Source organism: Sapajus apella, unplaced genomic scaffold (assembly GCF_009761245.1).
Source record: "Sapajus apella isolate SASKATOON/1434 unplaced genomic scaffold, GSC_monkey_1.0 scaffold206, whole genome shotgun sequence".
Taxonomy (NCBI): Eukaryota; Metazoa; Chordata; class Mammalia; order Primates; family Cebidae; genus Sapajus; species Sapajus apella.
Window position 1 is genome coordinate 611347 of NW_022437146.1, and position 17780 is coordinate 629126.

The 17780-nt window shown below is 48.0% G+C and overlaps 1 protein-coding gene across 2 annotated transcripts in view; it reads right to left on the bottom strand.

Annotated features, from left to right (window-relative positions):
- The window catches only part of RASGEF1C (RasGEF domain family member 1C), a 98739-nt gene that overhangs the window by 54682 nt on the left and 26277 nt on the right, over positions 1–17780 (bottom strand). The window contains exon 1 of one of the 2 annotated variants that reach the window (XM_032270257.1): positions 12952–13253. The exons of the other annotated variant lie outside the window; for it this stretch is intronic. The gene's annotated coding sequence lies outside the window, so the exon portion shown is untranslated. Of the gene's footprint in view, positions 1–12951; positions 13254–17780 lie in introns of those variants that run through there. 2 annotated transcript variants of the gene reach the window in all.

Here is a 17780-nt window from a genome sequence, read left to right on the forward strand (position 1 = left end):
ATGTCATCAGGGAAATGCAAATTAGAACAAGATGCCACTACACATCTACTAGAAGCGTCAAAATCCAGATTACTATCACCACCAAATGCTGGTGAGGACGGGGAGCAGGAATTCTCATCATTGCTGGTGAGAGGGCAATACGGTACAGGTGCTTTGCAAGATAGCTTGGCAGTTTCTTACAAAACTAATCATTCTCTTACCATATAATCTAGCAATCTCATTTCTTAGTATTTACCCAAAGGAGTTGAAAATGTATGTCCACACAATAACCTACACACAGGTGTTTCTAGCAGCTTTATCATAATTGCCCAAACTTGGAAGCAATCAAGATATTCTTCTATCAGTGAGTGGGTAAATAAACTGTGGTACATCCATCCAAATGCTAAAAACAAATGAAGTATCAAACCATGAACAGACATGAAGGAAATGTAAATGCATATTACTAAGCAAAAGAAGCCAATCCAAAAAGACTGTATGATTCCAACTAGAAGACATTCTGGAACATGAACATTTATGGAGACAGTAAAAAGACCAGTGGTTTCCGGGGTTAGTGGTGAGGTAGGAATGAATAGGTGGAAGACAGAGGATTTCTAGAGCAGTAAAACTATTCTGCGTGATACTATAATGGTTGATATGTGACATTATACATTTTTCAAAAGTCATAGAATGGACAACATCAATCATGACCCCCTAAGGTGAACTGTGAACTCCGGGTAATAATGATGTAGCAATGTAGGTTTATCAGTTGTAACAAATGTACCATTCTGGTGGCCTCTCTGTGTGGTGGCAGGCAGATATAGTAAGTGTCTACTTTCTGCTCAGTTTTGCTGTGAATCTAAAACTGCTCTAAAAAATAAAGCCTACTTTTTAAAAAGATGGCTTGAAGGGAGTGGGAGTCTTGGTAATGATCATCTGCTTCCTGGCTCAATGCTGCTGCAGTGGGGCTCAGTTGCCCTCTGCATGTGGTGCAAAGCTGTTAGACTGAGATTGCCTTTTACCATCCTCCAAGAGATTCCTTCTCCTTTGTGTGTTGGACTCCTGTCTCCTGTATTTAACATCTTCTTTCTTGGATTGATCTTTCATTTTAATGGAGCACATCCTCTAGTAGCTTTCTGAGAAGAGGTGCTTAGGAAGTAAATGTCTAAGATCTCACATGCCTACAAACATTCTCATTTTGCCATCACACTTGCTAGTATGTTCAGGTGGGCATAGAATTCTAGATTGGTGCTCATTTGTATTCACAATTTTGAAGGCACTGTTTTCTAGCTTCTCTCTGAACTTTGTAGAATTTTCCTTGTTCCAGTAGGGTGACCCATCATGCTGGTTTGCCTGGGACTGTTCTAGTTTTATTACTGAAAATCCTGCAACCCAAGAAAAACCCCGTAGTCCCAGGTAAACCAAGCCAGTTGGTGACCCTAGTCCCAAGTCTTTTGAAATTTCACAAGGATGTGCCTTGACACAGGCCTTTCTATGTCCCTCGTGTGGAGCACTTTCCAGTCTCACAGGCTAGGAGCTCATGCCCTTCAGTGCTGGGAAACTTTCTTAAATCATTTCATGGATAGTTTCCTCTCCTTCATTTTCTCCGTCTAGAATTCTTAGCACTCAGTGTTGGACCCCCTGGACTTGTCCTCCAATTTAAAAAATATTTTCTTTCCTAGTTTCCATTACAAAATCTTAGTGTTCTACTTTCTGAAAGCTTTTCAATTTTATCTTCCAAATCTTCTTTTATTTCTGCTGACATGTTATTGATTTCTATGAGGTCTTTTTTTTGTCCTTTGAATGTTACTTTTTTTTTTCCCAGAGATATAATATCTTCCCTTACCTCTCTGAGAATATTAGTAACAAGTTTTGCTTTTTTAAATTTTTTGGAGACAGAGTCTTACTCTGTTGCCCAGGCTGGAGTGCAATGGTGCAATCTTGGCTCACTGCAACCTCTGCCTCTTGGGTTCAACTGATTCTCCTGCCTCAGCCTCCTGAGTAGCTGGACCTATAGGCGTGTACCACCATGCCTGGCTAATTTTTTGTATTTTAGGGGAGACAGAGTTTCACCATGTTGCCCCGGGTGGTCTCAAACTCCTGAGCTCAGGCAATCTACCCATCTCAGCCTCCCAAAGTACTAGGATTACAGGCATGAGCCACTGCGCCTGGCCATAACAAGTTTTATTTGAAATTTTCTTCTTCCTGCATTGCCTTTGTTTCCTCCAATTTGCCTTTTTTCCCTTGTTTGCCCTGGTCGCTGTCTGCCATGCCGGAAGCATTCACTCAGAAGTCTGGGACTCCTTGGCCACCACATAGAGACTGAGACTGATTGGATGCCTCAAGGGAGATGATGGGGCTGCGGACAAGCTCGCAGTGGGGAGGGCACTTGGGGGAACTCTGATCCTGAAGTTGGGAGTACCCCCTTAATTGATCCACAGGCTGGGGATTCGGCTTTCTAAGGTCTGCTCTATCATTGGTTACTTACCCACTTGCTTTCACTTTGTTTATTTTGACAAAAGTGCCATTGGTGCACTTCAGTGAGGTTTCAGGAGGGACCAAGTGTGCAGCCAGCCCTTCCGATGCTGTCTTGCCAGTGGGACTGGAGGTTGAGCAGATGAATGTGAGCTGCTGTGGCTGCCCAGCCAACAAGTGGAGGCAGGACGCCAAGCTTTGAGCACATTGTTTGAATCCTGAGTCTAGCTGCACTCGAAGTTAGCCCTGCTCGGAGAATCTTGATACCAAAAATTTGCCCCAGGTGATACTCCTGCCTGCACGGCTCATAGCTGCCCACCTATGGCCTCATTTATCTCATGGAAGGGGCATCAGTGGAGAGGTCTCTCTGGGTGCCACTTCTTTGCTAACTTGGAGGTCCTTCCTGCAAATCTCTGTTCCTGGTGCCTCAGTAGAGTGCCTCTCCCAGGCCCCTCCTACAAGAAACCATTTGGTTCTTTCTGGACCTGAGGAGTAGCCAGGGGTCACTGAGGCCTCCAGGGTCCAAGTCAGGGCACCCACTCACCTTCCATTGTGCAGTTGGCCTCTGGGGCCTCCAGACTGGACACCCTCTGCTCCAGGTGCCTGAGCATGTTGCCCTGTGAGCCTACAGACATTTCTCCATGTGGTGCACAAGGGGTGGGCTCCATGCTGCAGAGGGCATCCCCTCTATTGGTGACATACATTGACTATCAATCACTCCACCACTTGGGGTCATTCCACCTGGCTCCCCAAGGCACGGAAAGGCTGCATGCATCTGTATTTCTATCCTGATGCCCTTCCAGCATCATTCCCATCACACTGTCAGCTTTGCCTCTGGGAAGGAAAACTGGCTCCTAATTTCAGTAGGCCACACATAATATGTCTGTCATCAGTGTTAGGAAAACTTTTAAAGCTAAAAACTACAAAATTAACCTCTAGATAGGTGCACAGTGGAGAAAACAGCGAGCAGAAGAGTATCTACTCCACTAAGGGTCTCACATCAGCAAGAAGTCATGCACAGCTTGAGAATCCCCGGGTAAAACCACGCAGATCCCTGGCATAATCATGCTTCCTATGCTTCCTACAAGTGCTTGAAGGCACTTTCCTCTGAATGCTGATTTTTGCATGCACCTTTACAGCATCTGTATTTAACTATAACACAATGCGGCGATATATAGGGAACCGTGTCAGCAGCACGTGACAGAAAACTGAGGAAGGGGCACATGCCCACATTTGGCACAGCCCTGGAAGCTTGTGGGTGCAAAAAGAGGTGGGGAAGAGGCCCATCGCTAAACATAGGGGCCCACTGCCCCACTCACACAGGCCAGCCTGTGCCCAGAGCCTGGGGGAAGAAGCAGTGGCAGAGAGTAGAGAAAAACGGACAGCTCCAGTGACATGAGGAGCCAGAGCAGCCAGGTGGGAACTGCCCAGAATGCGGCTCACCAGATGGGGCTGGGGCCATTGCCTGGAGGTGCCTGGAGGACCTGACCCAAGCTCTGTGGCCCTGGACACCAGCCTGGGGAGGACAGATGTCTACACTGACTGGGATCCGGGGCTGTGTGGGCGGCGCTGCAGGACCCCAGGCTGAGCGCAACAGGGGAAGCATGTGCAGCCTTACCGCCCACTATGGCTCCAACCCCCAACCCCACCCTGTGGCTCCTGGAACACCAATGTGGCTATGCATTCGAAGAATCTCTGCTGGGAGCCCTCTCCCTCCCGCACGTGGCTGACACCCCTGGCCCCCATTCAGCTCACGGACAGTCTTAGGCCAGGTTGCACAGACTTGCATTCAGGGGGGTCCCTCCACATTACATTGCTGAGGCTACTTTCCCATAGCCCCTGCCACGGACTGAGCTTCTCCTGTCTGTTTATCTCTTCTCTGCCTCCCCACAAGACTGGGAGCCTTGGGACAGGGTCTCTCATATCCATGGCAGTGCCCCCAGGGTCTGGGATGTGCTAGGCATGTGGTAGATAACCCAAAACAAGTTTGAGACAAATTAATCGGTGAGTGGATACATGACCATATATGAGGTCCCGTCTGATCATTGACCTTCAGGATGGCCTCATGTTCCCCCACTGAGCTAGCAAGCCTGGGACAGGAAGGTCCTGGGTTGTCTAGCGCTGGCCTGTAGAGGGATGTGAGCACTGTCCAAAGCCACCAGCTTCCTGGCTTCCTACTTACAGGCCCTGCCACCCTCTCCCTCTCTGAAAATCAGGACATTGTCTGCTTGTCTCTAGCCACTTTTCAACCCCTATCGTCCTGGGTCATGGGTGTGGCATTGACCCCTGAGTTCTCAAAGCAGCAGGGTAAAAATCCAGCTGGGCTGGGCAGTGGAGAAACTGAGTCCCAGAGAAAGGACATTTGCACCCAGTGCATTGGCTCTTGGGTCCCAGCTCTGACGTCACCCCTAGGACCCACAGCCTGGGTGTGTAACTGGAGGGGCCACAGGCTGGGAGCCAGGTGGTCTTTTACAGGCAGCCATGTGGGGCAGATCCAGGTGGGAGTCTCAGGTTCTTAGAACTAAAAATGGAACTGCCCTCCTGGCTTAGATCCCTCTCTATTACCCCAAGCAACTTAAAGCCAGACAGCCCTTCCACATTTGATAAACAAGCTCCCCTCACCACATTAAGGAACTTTTTACAAGTGTGAACTGTCATAAATAAATTTATGTTTATTATTAGCCACATGGTGTTTTTAGCTATTCTAGTTCCTTGGTCTTTCCATATACATTTTAGAATTAGTATGAGAACTGCATTAAGAGAACTAATATCTTTACTACCTTGAGTCTTCCAATCCATGAACACAGTGTGTCTCTATGATTACTTGGGTCTCCTTTGATTTCTTTCATCTCGTATGAATCTGGCAATCTGTGTGCAGGATCTCATATGAAAACTTTCATTATGAAATTTCATTTCATAGTTTTCAGCATATAGATCCTGCACATAGATTGCCAGGTTCATATCTAAGTATCTTCACGGGGCTGGGTATAGCTACAGCAAACAATTGTATTTTAGATGTTGGCTACCAATTGTTCATAGCAAGGGAAATACCTTGTAACCTGGTATCTTTAGAAACATATGCATTAATCTAGGTTTTCTTCCCCCTTGGGATTTTCTAAGTAGAAAATTATCATGTTGTCTGTCTAAACAGAAACAGTTTTATTTCTTGCTTTCCAATCTGTACACCTCCTTTCCTCCCACCACCCCCTCACTGTTTTTTTTTTTTTTTAGCCCATTGCACTGGCTAGGACTTCCAGTAGGATACTGATAGGAGGGGTGAGAATGGACAATCAACTTGTCCCTAATCTTAGGGAGAAAATATTCAGTCTTTTGCCATTAAATACAATATTAGTGGTAGGTTTTATGGAAATGCCCTTTATCAGATTGGGGAAGTTCCCTTCTGTCCCTAGTTTGCAGGGGGCTTTTATCATGAATAGATGTTAAATTTCCCTTGAAACTTCCTTTCTTACCTATTGTTCAATACCTTTTCTGCATCAATTGCTATGATGCTTTTCTTCTGTACATTGTTAGTATGATAGACTATATTGATTAATTTATAAATACTAAACCAGTATTGCATTCCCAGGATAAACCCCACTTGGTCCTGGTATATCTCTCTATATGTATATCTATAATCTATACATGCGGCTGAATTTTATTTGCTATATTTTGCTGAATATTTTTGTTCATAAAAGACATTGGTCTGTTTGTTTTGGTTTTGATTTCAAAAAACCAAGTCTCTTCTATTTTCTGAAAGAGACAGGATAGAATTGTTATTTCTTTTTTTTTTTTTTTAAAAAAGGGTTTACCATGTTGGCCAGGCTTAGTGTTGAACTCATGACCTCATGATCCACCTGCCTTGGCCTCCCAAAGTGTTGGGATTACTGGCATGAGCCACTGAGCCCGGCCAGAATTGTTATTTCTTTTTAAATAATTGTTAGAATTTACCACTAAACCATCTTTTCTTGGAGATTTCTAAGATTTGAAATTATAAATTCAAGGTCTTTAATGGTTATAGGACTGTTTAGGTTATCTATTTCATCTAAAGGGAGTTTTGAAAGTTAGTTGCTTTCAAGGAATGGTCCCTTTCGTCTCAGTTGTCAAATTTATGTGTGTAGAGTTGTCATATCATTGCTTTATTACCCTTTTAATGTCTGCAGATCTCTAGTGATAGCCCTACTTTCATTCTTGACCTTTGTGTCTTCTGTCTTTTTTTCTTTGTCTGTCTCACTAGAGATTAGTCAATTTTATTGATCCTTCTAAAGAACCAGCTTTTGGTTTCATTGATGTTCTCTATCATTTTCTATTTTCAATGTCATTGATTTCTTTTCTTTTTTTTTTTTGAGATGGAGTTTTGCTTTTATTGCCCAGGCTAGAGTGCAATGGCACCATCTCGACTCACCACAACCTTTGCCTCCTGGGCTCAAGCAATTCTCCTGCCTCAGCCTCCCAAGTAGCTGGTATTACAGGCATGCGCCACCATGCTTGGCTACTTTTGTATTTTTTAATAGAGACAGGGTTTCTCCATGTTGGTCAGGCTGATCTCAAACTCCCAACCTCAGGTGATCTCCCTGCCTTGGCCTCCCAAAGTGCTGGGATTACAGGCCTGAACCGCCGTGCCCGGCCTCAACATCATTGATTTCTACACTTATTTTTATCATTTCCTTCTTATGTTTGCTTTGGGTCTACTTTGATCTTCTTTTTCTAGTTTCTTAATGTGAAATTTCAATGATTAATTTGAATCTCCCTTTCTAATGTAAAAATTGAATGCTACAAGTTTCTTCTTAAGAATAAAGTTTTTTTCATTGACAGTAGATAATCGAGTATCTATTTATGGAGTACAATGTGATGTTTTGATATAAATTACTCACTTTAAGCATTGTTTTAGGTATATCCCACAGTTTTAATATACTGTATTTTCATTCAGTTAAAAATGATTTTGAATTTCCCCTAAGAAATCCATTCTTACCTATGAATTATTTAGATATATGCTTAATTTATAAGTGTTTGTTCTAAGATTTCTGTTATTGTTCTATCTTTGATTTCTAATCTAGTTCCATTTTGGTTAGAGAACATATTTTATATGAGTTCAATCTTTCATAGTTGTTAAGGTGTGTTTTATGTTCCAAGATACGGTTTTGGTGAATATCCCATTTGCACTTGAAAAGAATATATATTCTGCTGTGGTTGGGTAAAGTTTCTACAGATGTCAATTAACTCCAGTTGGCTAATTATATTGTTCAGTTCTTCTATATCCTTGCTGATTTCTGTCTCCTACTAAGAGAGGAGTGTTGAAGTCTCTATGTTTGAGGATTCATCTATTTTGTGCCTTTCAGTTCTATCTGTTTTGCTTCATGTATTCTGAAGCTCTGTTGTTAGGTGCATGCATATTTAGGAGTGTTATGTTCTCTTTGTAAATGACTCTTTTATCATTATGTAGTGGTAATTTTCTTTGCTTTAAATTCTACTTTGTCTGTTATTAATATAGCCACTCTGGGCTTCTTTTAATTATTATTTTTCTGGCATATCCTTTCCCCATTCTTTTCCTTTGAACCTATCTATGCCATTATATTTGAAATGAGTTTCTTTTTGGTAGCATAAAATCGGATCATTTAAAAAATCCACTCTGGCAGTTTCTGTCCTTTGATGGGTAGTCTGAAGACTTTATAATTACTATATTTATTGATATGTTTGAATGAAGGCTATTATTTTATTTTATTAAATAAACTTTTTAGAGTAGGTTTAGGGTCACAGCAATGATTTTCTTTTTAAATTTTTGTTTTAAATTCTAGGCCACGGGTGGTGGCTCACAGCTGTAATCCCAGCACTTTGGGAGGCTGAGGCAGGCAGATCACCTGAGGTCAGACCATCCCAGCCAACATGGTGAAACCCCGTCTCTACTAAAAATACAAAAATTAGCCAAGCCTTGTGGTTTGTGCCTGTAATCGCAGCTACTCAGGAGGCTGAGGCAGGAGAATCACTTGAACCCAGGAAGTGGAGGCTGTAGTGAGCCAAGATTGTGCCACTGCACTCCAGCCTGGGTGAAAGAGTGAGACTATGTCTTAAAAAAAAAAGTAATGTTCCCTTTTATGCCTTCTTTTGAATATATGAACATTTTTAGTATTCCATTTTAATTTTTCCAATTTTTGTATACTTTTTCCATGGTTGCACTAGATATTACAACATATATATGTTTAACGTTTCACAGTTTATTCAGAGTAAATATTCCATCACTTCAAGTGGAATACAGAAACTTACCACCCTGTAGGTATGAAGTTTTATGCTCCCTTGTTTTTACCGTAGGTCTACATACATTGAAAATGTCATCCGACACTGTTATTTTCATTTCGGACCATCAATCATACTTAAACAATTCAAGAGGGACAGAAGAGTCTGTTATATTTACACAGAGAATTACTGTTTCTGTTGCTTTTCCTTCACTCCTGATGTATGTGTCCTTCTAGTGTCACTTCCCTTCTGCTGGAAGAACTTCTGTGAGCAATATTTGCAGAGCTGTTCTGTTGGCAATACGCCCTCTTAGCTTCCCTTCACCCGAGTGTGTCTTATATCACCTTCATTCCCAAAGAATTCTTTTGTTTTTTTGAGTTTCACTCTATCACCCAGGCTGGAGTGCAATGGCACGATCTTGGCTCATTGCAACCTCTACCTCCTGGGTTCTGGCGATTCTCCTGCCTCAGCCTTCTGAGTAGCTGGGATTACAGGCACCCACCATCATGCCCAGCACATTTTTGTATGTTTAGTAGAGATGGGGTTCACCACGTTGGCCAGGCTGGTCTCGAACTCCTGACCTCAGGTGATCCACCCACCTCAGCCTCCCAGAGTGTTGGGATTACAGGTGTAAGCCACTGCACCCGGCCCTGAAGAATATTTTTAATAGATGTAGGATAATTAGAACTCTTGTTCCACTTACTTCTGGGTCCTATGGTTTCTGAAAGAGCATCCACAGTCATTTGAACCATTCTTCCCTTATAAGTAAAATATCATTTTTCTCTGACTGCTTACAATATTTTTTCTTTGGCTTAATTTTCAGTAGTTTGATTATGATGTATCTTGGCATGGAGTGTTTTCGTGTTTTATTCTGCTTGAGATTCATCCTGTCTTAGGGGTTCTTGAACATGTGACTTTATGTCTTTGACTAAATTGGGCGGTTTGCAGCTATTGTTTTTTCAAATGCTTTTTTCTGTACTGCACTGTTTCTCTTGTCCTTCTGAGACTCTAGCGACATAAATGTTAGAGATTTGCTATTGTCCCCCAGGAGGCTGAGGCTTTTAATTTTTCTTTCAATTTCTCTCTGTTGTTCAGATTGGATAATTTCTGTGTCAGTATCTTCAATATCCTTGATCCTTTCCTCTGTCATCGCCATTCTGCTATTAATTCCAGCCAGTGGGTTTTAAAATTTTGTGGGAGGCTGAGCCAGGAGAATCATTTGAACTTGGGAGGTGGAGGCGCAGTGAGCCAAGCCTGTGCCACTGCATTCCAGCCTGGGTGACAAAGTGAGACCCTGTCTCAAAAAATAAATAAATTAATAAAATAAAATAAAATTTTGGTTATTGTATTTTTCAATTCTAAGTTGTCCATTTGCTTCTTCTTTATATCTCTTTTTTCTCATCTGTGACTTTCTAGCTTTTCTGTGTGTTTCAAGAACATTTGCCCTTACTTGATCCAGCATTTTAATAACAGCTGCTTTAAAGTCTCTGTCCCATAATGCCAACGTCTGTTTCATCTTAGTGTTATCTATATGCTCCTTATCTTTTCCTGTGCAGGTTGAAAGTTTCCTACTTCTTCACAGGTCACGTAATTTTGAATGGTCTGCACATTTTGAATACTATGCTGTGGAATTCTGGGTCTTGTTTAAATCTCTACGGAGAATATTTATATTTTTGTTTTATCAGATAATTGACCCAGAAGGGCTTGGGCCAAAAGTGTAGGCTTCTGTGGGTTGTGGTTCAGTGTAAGGTCTGTTTTCAAAGTCACTGAGTTGGTATTTAAATTCGTGGGCTACCTCGTGGCCAGTCTGAGACCTGGGCAGTGGTTTATTTTGCATTATAGTTCTCAAAGCCCATGATGGGTTAGAGCCATGCTCCTGGAGCTGAAGGATAAGCCCAGGAGTTAATAAACAACTCTATGGGATTGCTTTCCTGAGCAATCTTTATGGTATTTTCCAGTTTCTTGGGGCTCCCCGTTTCAGTCATTGAGCCAGAAAGCTAGGGCTCGGCACTTCCCATGGCTATGCCTGATTCCAGGGCCAAGAGGTGGGGGACAGAGAGTGAAAGAGAAGCCAGGAGTTCATCTTCCTGAGGGCAACAGCTCCTCAGAGAGGACGGCCTCTCCTCTTTTGGAATTTTGGGCTCCTGTAGGGCCTGTGCAATGCTCCCATGGGATTACTTGTGGGCTGGGATATGAGAGAGCAAAGATTTTTAAAAATAGACTTTCTCCATGCTGTCTCTGTGAATAATAAAACACCTTCCTCCTGTGCCTCAAACCAGAAGCAGCAGGTTTCTTCTGGAGTTCACTGTTAGTGCTGATGTCCACCTAGGTTCCATGCAGGTTTGGTGATACCAGGGAACAAATGGCAAACTCACTACCAGCTGCATAGTACTCCAAGTTCCAGTTTTCAAAGCCCTCAAATAGCTGCTCTACGCATTCCATTGGTTTTAAGCTGCGTTCGGTGGGGGAGGGAGTGGAGTATGCTCAGATCATCCTAGAACCAGAAAGCTATTGTTGATATTTACGTTGCAATTTCATTCATTTTAAAAATAAATAATGTTGGCTTTCTTTACATTAATGTTTATGATCACTTTCTATTTATGGGAAGTGATACTGATGATTTAGGTAGGCATATAATATTCCATTACAAAATATATTTAACAAATGAGCTGATTTTATGGAAAAAAGTAAGCAAGACTAGAGCAGACCTAACTCTCTGCTGGCTGCCACCCGAACAGGCCAGTCACACTCCTGCCTTAGAATAAGGGCCTTCACGGTTCCCTCTGTTTGGAACACCTCCCCTGGCCCCTTCCTCCGGTGTCTGCTCCTGGAGGAAGTGTTCAAAGATGCAGTGGTTGCGGCAGGGGCCCATGTATTTTGGAGGCAGCCACTAGAGGAAGTGAGTGAGGTGAAGGAAAGGTCCTCTGAGCAACAGGGTTGGAGGAGAGGGACTGCTGAGGGCTGGTCAGCTGGGAGAGGGGGCTGGGAGGACGTGAGCAGTGGCGGCAGGAGGGTGGGCTCCTCCCTGAGCCTCAGTTTCCCCTATACACAACGAGGATCATGAGTTGTGTGCCCAGCACAGCATGGGGACTTGGTCTGCACTGTCACTGGTTATGTCACACAACCCACCATGGTCCTTCTCCTGGCCCCATGTGTCCCCCCGATGGGGCTCTAAGCCCACCTCTCTGGACCGGGCCCTCAGTTCTCCCCTCGCCCTCCTCCTGCACAGGTTGCCTTCCCACCCCTCCATGCTTGCTGCCCTCCTCCTGGCCTGCTCCCAGGCCTCTGCTGGACAGCTGTTTGCCCCTCCCTTGGAGGCCTTCCCTGACCACTGCTCCACACGGCACGCGCTGCTCAGTCCCTCTCCACCCTGGACCCTGTTTCATTTTCCTTGTGGCTTTTCTCCCCAAATCCATGTGTCTCCCCAGGGAGTGTGAGATCCTCTGGGGCACCACCTTGCCTGTTCCTACTCTCGGCTGCACCCCAGCACTAGAGCAAGGTTCAGCAAAAGCCAGCTGGATGAATGATGAGTGAGTGAGTGAATGACAGCCCCTGGGATTCGGCAGGGGACCAAGCCAGGCAGCAGGGGAGGGGCCAAGAGCTCCAGGGGCCCTGACCAGGGCTGAGCTGACAGCCGTGACCCGGCTGCTACTGCAGGGCTGCCAGCCAGGCAGCAGGCAGCTGCAGGAGGGGCGCAGGCCTGTTCTGTGAGGGAGAAAACAAGCGTCCCATTTACCATGAGAATGAATATCAGGCTCTGTGTGGAAATCCCACTTGCCACTGAGATGCGTGAAGCAGGGCTGGGGTGCAAGCTGTAGCAGTCTCTTTCAACTCCCCACCCCCAGCCAAGGGGACCATCTTTCCAGCCCCCGTGCTACACAGCTGCTGCCTGGTCCTCACCTGCCCCGCGGGAACCACCGCCCTGGCCAGGCTCACTGCCCTCCTGATACCTGCCAAAGTCACCATCTTGTTTCCTCTCCATCAAACCTTCCAGAGGTTCCTGCAGCCCCCAGTCGTGAGCCATACTGGCGCCCCCAGCAGTGCTCCCCATTTACCCCTGTCCTGCATGGGGCCACCAGACCTCTCCCTCCTGGGCCTGCCTGCCTGGCCACGTGCCTCGGAGCCCCTCTCTGCCCAACAGACAAAAGTTGTATTATGGCACACCCTGTCCCGCTCCGCTTGTCTTCAGGGCCAAAGTCAGAACATGGTGGCAGCTGTGGGTCTGCCCATAGTCAGGGGTCCCTGCTCCTGTCCCCCGTCCCCAATCCCCACCTTGCCTGGGGGCCTCTCCCTGCCTGGAGAGTGGAGAGGAGGGGCTGTTGGCACTGCTGCTCCAAACTGGGGTCCCTGAATCCCGGAAAGTATGCGGACGGCCCAGGTCAGAAAATACAGCCAGAGTTGCAGGACTCAGGGACCACACTGAGACGTGGCCGGGCTCCCCCGTGCAGGCACCCTGTGGCCTTCCCCCAGCCCAGGAGTGGGAACCCCTCAGGCTTCACATCTTCAGAAAGGGAGGAGCCAGGGGAGAACAGGGAGGAAAATCGTTCTCAGAAGCTTAGGGTCTGAGACTCCACAGCTGTAGGGGTCTGAGACTCCACAGCTGTAGGAGCCTGGGACTTTCTGTTTCGGAGGATCTGGAAGAAGTGTGACCTGCTTCTGGGGAGGGGAGGGCAGGCCCTAAACTGCTGACTCCAGAGGCCTCAGCAGTGGCCTCGTGTTCAGACCTGAAAATGGGTGGAAAAACGGACATGAATGAGGACCACGGTCCTCCTTCTACCGCCCGGAGAATCCAACCCATCCATGAGAGGATAGGAGACAGTGCAGTGACAAGCACCCCAGTGCCCTCAGAGCCCGCCTCTCAGGCCAAGGGACATGCTGAAATAACTGTCGCATGCGTGGACTGTGTTCCAGGGCAGGCCTCCACAGCACTCGCACTCTGTCCCTGGGCCCCAGCCTGTCCCCCGCAGGTCAGCCTGAGCTGCCTGCACACCTGCATCCTTGCAGCGGGCATCTTGCAGGGACGCCGGCGTACAGGGCAAAAATAGCCAATTCTGTCTCAAAGTGACTGCATGCGTCACCCACACCTCCTGACAAACACCTCTTCGGCACTCTAGAGAACAGTGAACGTGTAGCAAAAATAAACGCTTTGTTTTCCCCTGCGGGCTTCTGGGAGCCGATTCAAAGCGTGATCTTGGGAGGTAAGCCTGTGAGGCTGGACCTGCTTGGCAGCCAAGGTCTGGACCAACTGGGGTCTTCTCCACTGCCTGGCCTTCGGGGCGGGCCCCTCAGCTTTTGGAGCATCAGCTTCCACATCTGTAAAGTGGGCTCATGAGAACCATGCTATAGGTGCTACTGGGTTAGGGGTGGGGTCAGTGGGTACACTGAAGGCCTGCAAACATGCAAGGAATCCACACTTCTACCCTCAAATTCATAGAAATAAAAATAATGTTTTAAAAGTCTCAATAGATAGAAATAGATCTGTGTGTCCTGCCCTGCCCACCTACCCAGTCTGATTCACCTAAAGGTGGGCCGAGCAGACAGGCAGGGCCACCTTCCCTGTGATGAGAGCACAGTGGGCAACAGCAGCCACGGGGTGTCCCAAGCCTGCACAAGCACTCAGGGCCCCAGCATGCCCAGCTGGCTGGTGGTCCCTGCTCCCCCATCCCTTAGATGCCACCTCTAGGAAGACTCCCTGTGCTCCCCGCCTCCCTGTGCTCCCCACCTCCCTGTGCCCCTCCCTATGCTCCCCACCTCCCTGTGCCCCTCCCTGTGCTCCCCACCTCCTTGTGCTCCCCCCCTCCCTGTGCTCCCCACCTCCCTGTGCCCCTCCCTGTACGCCCCGCCTCCCTGTGCTCCCCACCTGCCTGTGCCCCTCCCCATGCTCCCCACTTCCCTGTGCCCCTCCCTGTGCTCCCCACCTCCCTGTGCCCCTCCTTGTGCTCCCCGTCTCCATGCCTTTGCCCATGCTCTACGCTCTTCTGGGTTGCCCCTTCCTGCCAGTCTGCCAGCCAAGACTTTGAGGGTCAATGCATCTTCCTTTCCTCTGCCCCACTCCGACTCTGGCAGCTGAGCACAGCCCTCGGGGCCCTTCTGTCCCCTGGCAGGACCTGCAAAGCCCTGCCTGGCTCTCCTGCCTGCTCCAGTTAAGTCACCTGCAGTTGACAGGCGGCCTGGGTGTCCTGCATGGGTTGCATAATGCCCTTTTAGACTGCAAATTTGCTGGCCTTATTTACGCACCGGGGGCTTTCGGGAGAATCAGCACTGTCTGCCTTCCTGCGAAAGCTCAGAAGAGCTGGCTACACAGGGCCTGCATTCTTGCCTGGTACTGTTTGCTGGCCAGAGCCAAGGGCTCCCCTTGACTTGGGGATGCCACCACCTCACTGTCTCCATCACCTGTTCCCCTGCCCCACCTAAGCCTGCTACCCAGCCTCCGGACCAAAGCCTCTTCGGCTTCTCAGGTTATGGGGCATGAAGGGGACCCTGAGGCGGGGAAGGTAGATCCCACACTGGCTCCAGCTGTCAAGGCAGAAGTAGCTGCATGGACATCACTCCCTGGGGCCATTTCCTTCTAGCTGGAGATGTGTCTCTCCAAGGTCTGGAAAATCTTAAATGACAGAGAAATAAGAATTGAAAAAAGAATTTCATTTCTCCCCTAAATTTCAAATTTGGGGGAATGGGTTAAACTTGTGCAATTTTTCATTAATTGTGATCCATAGCATGGAGGCTCAGGGGTGAGGGGCCCAGACATGGGGGGGTCTCAAAAAGTCGGGGAGGTGTGGTCCTGCTGCGGAGGGCCTGGGGCAGGCTGCTGCTGCTCTCAGGGGCTCCTTCCCCCTGGAGATGGTGGGTGCCAGAGAAACATTCAGTGCCCACCATGGAGCCTGGGGCATGGTGTGGGCTTGATGAATGCTGGGTGACATCGGGCACACTGTTTATCTGAAAATAACTCCAAAAAGCAAGGAGCCAGTTAAATACTTCTCATTCTTGCTATAAGAGGAGGCTCTCACAGCTAAACTTTAACAAATTCGTCATCGTCTTTTCTGGGAAGAACGAGGGAAGATGAAGTCATCAGTTTATGATAAAACAAAGAAACATACTGTTTTCTCTGGCTTCCCTCAGAAACTTCTAGCAGGCAGAGAAAAGGCCTTGTCAGAAAAGCTGAGGAGATGCATGTGTGTGCATGTGTGTGTGTGCGCAAATGTGAGTGTGTGTGTGTGGGTGCATCTGAACCCCCAGGCCAGTGGCTCCACATGGAATTCTGGGTCCAATCTCCTCCCCGAGCTGTGGTCCACAGCTAGCACCCGGACAGCATGCGCACAGATCATGAACACGCCATTATGATGGTTCCCTCTTGACTTTGCTGCACAACAGTTCTGTGATCTGCATTTCCCAGAAAGGGAAACTGAGGCTCAGAGACAGGAACCAACCTGTGCTATGTCACTCAGCTAGAACATGAGGTCATGAGACTGCCTCACCCACTCTTGCAGACTTGAACTGATACTGGGTTTTACCATCTTCTGAGAGCGGGCTTAGGGTTGCAAGGCACAGGGACTCTGCTTCAGACTTGAGAAGGTCTCCACACAGAGGGACCCTGGCAGCTCAGGTGGGGAAAGGCCCAGAGGCCACCACCTGCTGCCCAGGGTTCCACACCAGAGACCCAGCTGCAATCCTGAAAGACATTCCAGACCAGGAGAAGATGGTGTGAGAACCCAGGTCCTGTGTAAGAGATCACTTGGCTATGGCCAACTTTCCAGAAGCCAGCCTGGCCTAGCCTCTAGGGTCAGAGCCTCCCAGTGCTGGGGAAAGGCTGGGCAGAGGCAGGCACTGGACACCCGCACCCACCCTCAACTTGCTCAGAGGCCCTCAGACACCAGAGAAGCTTCTGGAAAATGCAGATGCCCGGGCCTTGCCCCAGCCCCTGTGCAGCCCTGTTGGTCCCCAGGTTCCTCCTGGCCATATCCTTCAAGCAGAGAAGGAGCCTCAGATTTGGGGCTTCTTGGGCACACCTGCTGTATGCAGCCCCCGAGTCCCACTAAGAGCCCACCCTTGGGCTCAGGACTTCAGGCCGTGAATGTTGCATTTCAGTGCATGTTGAAGGAGCCACCCCAGGGTCATATGTGGGACGTTTCCCAGGCCTGAGAAGTCCCTGTGTTGTTCACATGCTCATGTACCCCACATCAATCCACAGTTAAAGATGACCACTTCTCCCTGCCAAGAGTATCTATGAACTTCAGTGTGCCAGTGATATGCCTTTAAAAATGTATTAAAAGAAACACTTAATAATGGCTGGAAACAGTGACATTACTGTGTTCAATCATCAGCCCAACCCAAAGAGGCCACATCGCTGGCCACAAGGAGACAAGGACCCATGGCTGTTGAGTAGGATGGACTTCAGGACCTCCTGGTTTGGGGTCTCTTAGACGAATGTTCCTTGGCCTGGGCCCTGGTGGCCATGCCTCCCAGAGGACAGGTGGGCCCTGGAGGCAGAGGTCCCAGCCCCAGGCCTCCCTGCTCCTGCAGGCTTCTGGCAGTCAGAGCACCCCCAGGAGGGCACTTGACCCAGCCATGCTGAGTACCTGTCTGCATGAGGCAGGCTCAGCATCTCCCATCACACCCTCCTACCCCTCCCAGGACCAGGTATGGGGGAAAGGCTGCCTGTGCGGGCCCAGTAGTACCACTCAGGTAACACAGGGCCTTGGTTTTCCAGGGCTAATACTTTTTTCCAGAAAAGATTCAGCTGCAGCAGAGGATATGAAAGCATGACTGCTCTGTGGTGCCAGCTCTCAGGGTTGGGCAGGGGTCAGTCCTGCCCACGTCTCCTCTTGGCTTCTGCACAGCCCAAGACAGGGCCCCTGGGCCTGGCTTCCAACTCGTGCCCCACCTTGGCCAACCTCCCAGAGGAGGGGGTTGCAGACAAGCAGGGCTTCCAAGGGATGGCAACTTTTGCCAGCACAGAGGAGGACCAGGGTGAGGTGAGACTCTCAGAGCCTGATGGAAGGGCTGGATGAGGGGCACTGGGATGGGGGGCTGGCTGGGCTACTTCCAGAAACGTCCAGCCCCATAAGTGATGCATTCAAACCATCTGTACATCAGCTCCTCAG